We start from the raw sequence: 6429 nt of genomic DNA, 5'->3' as shown, positions 1-6429 counted from the left end.
CTGGGGGGGCACCGGAGCTTTCAGGGTAATGAATAGACAAAGTGCCGTGTCACTCCGCAGTCCTCAATCACTGCAACACTCCGGATGCAGCCAGAGACATCGGAGAGCCACCAGAATCTGTAACAGGACTCAGGAGCATCTACTGATCTAAATAATCATAATGGCCGGGGCATAATTATATATTAGGGTTGCCACCTGTCCAGGATTCACCCGGACAGTTCGCGTTTGGCATCTTGTGTCCGGTTTTCAGGCCAGCTGACACCAGACACATGGTGTCGCAATTTCAGGCAGACAGGGGCAACCACGGGGTCCTGGGGATGTGAGGAAATGTTTCCTCCTGCCTGCAGCAGACTGATCACTGGGGGAGGGGAGACTGAGGAAATGCTTCCTCCTTCCTGCAGCAGACTGTTCACTAGGGGGGGGGGACTGAGGAAACGCTTCCTCCTGCCTGCAGAAGACTGATCGCTGGGGGTGGGGAGATTAGGGAAATGCTTCCTCCTGCCTGCAGCAGACTGTTCACTGGGGGGGGGCTGAGGAAATGTTTCCTCTTGCCTGCAGCAGACTGATCACTAGGGGGGGAGACTGAGGAAATGTTTCCTCCTGCCTGCAGCAGATTGATGACATCATCTTGGCCTCGGCAAGTCACTGACTGGAGCTCAAGGATGGCTTTTTAATGAGCTTGATTGAGAAATGATAATGTTGCTGCATATTTTGATGTGTCAGGCTTGTGATATTACAGAAGGGTCCACCATACGAGGAGTTTACACTACAGCGCTTTGTTATTTGATCCTGTTATGCACACTCAGTAGCCGAGAGAAGTCAGGAAGTCGCCGGAAGACTCCAAGGGGTACATTTCAGTTTACATGGCACTAGCGCCCCTAGGTGGTGCTGACCAGTACCCATCGCCATCCAGGGGAGCCCGTGCCGTGCAAACAACATCCAGCCGGCATAGAGGAACGTTAATGAATGAACCTCCAGGTGGCCCTCCAGCTGAAGATTCAGACAAGGTAGGCAATGATGGGGCGATGGCAATCAGTCATAATGACGGGAAACTAAATACCCCGAAATAAACCTAAACACCTAAATAAATAATAACCCTCCCCCCCCAAGTGAATGAAGGGAGGACGCAGAGATCTGTCTGATGTTCTGTTTACTCCGCCGTCCTATCTGTATATATACAACAAGCTCGCTCAGGGGGAGGGGGGGCACATATGTGCGGACAGGACGGTATATGGCGCCCTCTGCACCCCCCCGCCTATGATTACATGATCAGACACTCACCAAACTTGGCCCGGCCTCCCTAACAAACTTAGTTTACTTTTCGGAAACGTTGCAGATCAGCAAATAGCCGTCTTCCGGGCAAACAAATTGCATCTCGTCAGATACATGATGATCAATCTGGCTGTGCAAAGGCAGCAGACGTAGTGGGAGGTGGAAGGGAGGCCCGAGGTGACCCAAACCTGAGATTACCCAGGACCACAAAAGACAGGAGGCACGCCGGCTCTAGTGCACTGACTGCACCGGGCCAATTACATCATCCTGACATGTTTCAGCCACTGGAAGAATCACAAAATGAAAGGGGGGGGGGTGCAAGGAGGATGTCACAGATAATGTGATATTCATTTACTCCCAGATGAATAAAAAAGCTGGAAGCACGGAGGTGAAGCAGGCAACTGAGCTGTAGAGCCGTAGGTTCTGATCATTTTTTTGCATACCTTATTTTAGACCAAGTGATGGGAATGGCCGCTGGGGGCTGTACACAGCCTCCTGAAAACACCACAGCACCCTGCCTCAGTACACCTCTCAGTCCTGATGCAAGCAGTGGGCGGGCTCTTGGGAGGAGTTATGCCAATATCAAAATGCCCTGATGGGTGGGTGTCAGTTCACATATTATTATAGGTGAACGTCACTCAGAACCTCCCAGTAAATATAGTGACACATTAAATTGCAATGTTCCCCATCACACCTCCTTACAACCCCCATCAGTATCCGTCTCCTCATAAAGCACCAGACTCGGATCATCATTCCCGCCGGAGGACCCCGGAACGCGTTTTTTACAGAGCCGCGGGAGACACGTGACACTCGGTGGGGCTCTGCCGGTCTCCGACACTTTTCCTGGCAGGGTTTGCTCAGCGGCGACGATCTGCTGAGAGCGACTGGCAAGTGCCCCAATAAAAATGTTAAACAGCACAAACGCTGCCAGGGGACCGCTCAGCCGATGAACACGGTTACATATTCCTGGCTTTGGTGGATTGGTCCGGTGCCCGGAGCAGCGGGCATTACGACGTGAGCGATGGCGTTCAGTAGATCTACGTAGACCAGAGCTGCGGGCCCTGTCTGTCACCGGGGCATTAGGAAGTGTTCTTTTACCAATGCACAGCAGACAAGGCTGGCAACGCTTATCAGAGAGCGCCAATCTGAGCGCACAACGGCACCGCGTACAAGCAGAAGGCTCGCCATGAGTGTCCTTGGATTCAGTTCCTATTGAACTGTATTGGAACTGCAGGCAAAGAAGGGCCAGGGCCAAATTTACTCTCTCTACTGCCCCAAGCCCAGGTCCCCAATGCGCCCCCCTAGCCGCCAAACCTCCTCCCCATGGAGAATAGCAGACCTGCAGGCTGCATACAAGTGATCTCGGCGACATCGCCAGGACCACTAGGATAAAACAAGCGGCGGCTTCCCCGCTGTACATTTAGCTCTGCTTGCCCAAAGCCGGGCTAAATGTAGAAAACAACTACCCGCCCGGAGCTGCATGTCCCAGGTATCGGGAGATAGGAATTCCACACCCCTGCCACCCCGCTACTCCCTGCTGCCCCTCTACTCCCTGCTGCCCCTCTACTCCCTGCTGCCCCTCTACTCCCGGGGCCGGGCCTTGGTTGGCCTTGTGGAAAATCCGGCCCTGCTTGCAACCTTTTCTTCTCAAATGCTAACTTTGACAGCTGCATGCTGTCCAATGGAAAAGGACGAGGTTGACAAGATCGCCCATTGATATTACCCCTTAGCCCTACATGGTGTACTCCACAATCCCAAATGAGGAAGACAGAAGAGGCGAGGACGCAACTGCAACCTTAAAAACCCCAAAAGGTCACCTGTGAAGGAGGCAAACATGAAATCGGAGACGACCCCTTTCCTCGATTGCAGGGCTGCTGACAAGTGGAGGACGTACAGTGATTGGAGCCATTTACAGTGCTGTGCATGAGTTATTGTTCCCCAGAGGAGCCGAGAGGAACATGTGCTGTACACATGAGCAGATACGGATGAACTTGGGTCTCCTTCCAGCTACCTTTCTGGCACAATCACCTGCAGACCGATCAACGTAAATCTATGGATCATAGAAACCTGTAATCAGAGAAATATGGAACCTCCGCAGATGATCCCCTTGGGTTAAGAGCAGTGTGTTGTGGAAAGCTTAGTGATCTGTCTGTCATACTGATCCTGATCCCTTGGCTTCAAAACGTACAGTCACTGACCTGGAACAAGTGTGCAGACCACCAGAGGAGCTTAATGCCCCCACAGACACACAATGTTGTTATACCGCAGTACTGTACAGAGAACACTGAGCCAGTCACATCAGTCTCTGTACAGAGGAGCTTACACTCTAATGTCCCACCACTGACATACTATCATACTGCCGTCCAGGAAAACGTCTGTGTGACCGGACGCTGACCATTGTTCCACATCCCCAGAGCAAACTGTGGAAAGAGACTTCAGGTGAATCCAGCGCTGTGATATTATGACGTCAGTATATTGTATGTCTCTCTATAGTCAGCCTATGGGACGCTTTTCAATGATATGATGGTGTCACTTTTTATTACGTCCTGGAAGCCACACTGCTCCGGAATCTGAACCATATCAATTCAGATACAAAATAAGGACACAAAATCATCTATGCAGTTATTTCACAACCACCTCGATGGGTTGGAGTAAGGAGGACACCCCAGAGAATGATCAATCCGCACGTAGTTTACTATATATAGCATTATGTTCCAAAGTACTGTCCTCCTTCCATCTGATGACAGCATATCACCAATGAAACCTTTAGATATCTAGATCACACCTGTGCGGTGTGTTAAAGCAACCCATTCACTTTCAATGGGCTCCCAACGCACCCCAGAGTGGCTCAAACCGCACCGGAGCCCCTAAGTAATACATTACAGTGCATTGCAACAAAATGACCCCAACACATAGATGTAAAGATGTACAAAGATGAACACAGATGTAAACCGAGTCTAAGGGTGCGAATTTGCTTCACAAGGGTTGTATTTTCAATACAAACACTGGAACATGGCTTCAAATGAGCAGGAGAAAAGGTAAAAACTGAGCAGCATAATGGCTAAGTAGCTGGCACCGGGGTTCTTGGTTAGAATCCTGGCTAGGAAACTATCTGCATGGAGTTTGCATGGTTTCCCTGTGCTTGCATGGGTCTCTCCTGGTACTCTTGTTTCCTCCCGCCGCTGGTAGAGTAATTGGCTGCTGTCTAAATTGGCCCTTCTATGTGTGTGCATGTAGGTATATAGGCACGCATATGGGACAGTGACCTTAGATCAGGGGTGGGCAACTGCGTCTCTGCAGCTTTGCTTTAACTACAAATTCCAACATGCCTCTGGGAGTCATGCCTGTCACTGTCAGTCTTGTAATGCCTCATGGGACTTGTAGTTCCACAACAGCTGGGGGGCCGGAGTTGCCCCATCCGCCTTGGAATATAAGCCCCTTGATGGCAAGACTGATGTGAATGATCAACATGTATGTAACCCACACAATTTGGGCGATATATGTTGTATTATGCCACTGAGCACAATTTTGGCAGGGTTATGATGTCATTATGATGTCAGAAGGGGTGGGGCTCACTCAGAGTGAGATATATATATCTATATATATCTATCTATATATATAGATAGATATATATAGATAGATAGATAGATATTTTAGTTGGTCCAGTTATATATATGCATTGTCACCATGTACCCTGAGAAGGGAACCCTGTGTAGCCCCTGACACATGTACATATGACTTCTTCTACATGATCAGTATCTAAATTGTTGCATAAATTGATGGTTCTATATGAATACCTAAAATAAATATATAAAATCACCATGAAAAGTATCATTCTAGTGGTAGTTGATGCTGGGCACCGACTTCCAGCAGAGGCAATGAGTCAGTCAACAGTAATTAAACATACTTGGGATAATCTACACTAAGACCAAAAAGGGAACAAAAACAAACAGAAGAAATAAAAGCCAAATAGAAAAAAAAAAGTCAGACTCCATTGCCCACTTGACTTCTCTGCCTATCCTTTTTCTATCTTTCTAAATATAACATTATTTATACTGTAACAGATTGTACTGGACACAGTGCGCTATCAGGTGACCTTATAATCAGTGGTGTTTCCTCTATTTTGCACCTATAGAGATTCAGCATCACGAAGGAAGTTCTTCCTATACCAAATAATCAAACAGACCACCAATGGGCACTCTGCATTACCCTGACACTACACACTCCATGACACGTCAACTGCCCAATGCACAACGTGCCCTACAAAACGAAGGAAGTCATAAAAGTATCCACGATCACTGGAGAACCATTGTATCAACTTTCCATAAGATGAACACACCAAACACACACACAATGTAACATTGGCAGGAAAACATCTACAAATTCCATCACTGTCAACACAAGAGACGTCTATTGGGTTTAGTAAAGACCCGGAGGAGGAAGATTTGAGGGTAGCCGGTCCTGTCATTTCTACCCATGGGTCCTCGCCAGTATTGATTAGGCATTGACTTGCCGAAGCACTTGATTGCCTGAGAGCTGGCATTGAGAATACATGGAGAACAGCACAGTTCCAAGTCAAGTCTTGAAAACTTTCAGGGACTTTTTCAACTATGACAATGTACAAAATAAACATATGAGCTGCTCTTGTGGTCTGCTGAGACTTGCAGTCCATCACGCTAAACATTGGGAAGGCAAGCGCTCTTCTTCTTACCGTGCAGTCTCCCCGCTCGCAGCCTCAGACCCTACGTGCGTCCAGCTTGGGCTGCAGTTGGCGTTTGCTTGCAGCTGTCATACATGCAGGGTACAGATAACAGGCTTATCGTGAAAGCCAGCTCAGCAGCAGCTCCTTCTTTGAATTGTTCCCTCTCTCTTCCCCTTCACTGTACAAGGGGTGGGATCCACTCAGCTAAACTTTCCAAACTGTGGAGCACTTATCTGGCAAAGGGAATGGGAAAGAACTGCTAATTGAAAGGACATGCAGAACTTGTGGTTGTGTCAGAAAGACTCTGCTATTAATCAGGAACTATCTGATCCTGCCTTTGCTTCATCAATGGTGGTGTGCAGGGAAAAGGGGGGTCTAGATGGAGTTATTTTGTGCTTTTTTTTTTGCCTGTTTACTAGGATTTTGCACAATGCTTTGTCCATGTTAATCACAAA

The 6429-nt window shown here is 48.3% G+C and overlaps 1 protein-coding gene across 1 annotated transcript in view; it reads right to left on the bottom strand.

Moving 5' to 3' along the window:
* The window catches only part of FAM65C (family with sequence similarity 65 member C), a 113536-nt gene extending 107339 nt beyond the window's left edge, over positions 1–6197 (bottom strand). The window contains exon 1 of the mRNA XM_018566391.1: positions 5984–6197. The gene's annotated coding sequence lies outside the window, so the exon portion shown is untranslated. The remainder of the gene's footprint in view (positions 1–5983) is intronic.
* Positions 6198–6429: the final 232 nt, after the last annotated feature.

This window comes from Nanorana parkeri, unplaced genomic scaffold (genome assembly GCF_000935625.1).
Source record: "Nanorana parkeri isolate BGI_ZX_2015 unplaced genomic scaffold, ASM93562v1 scaffold946, whole genome shotgun sequence".
In the NCBI taxonomy this organism is placed as follows: Eukaryota; Metazoa; Chordata; class Amphibia; order Anura; family Dicroglossidae; genus Nanorana; species Nanorana parkeri.
The sequence above is the reverse complement of the archived record's forward strand: the minus strand, read 5'-3'. Positions and strand labels throughout refer to the sequence as shown.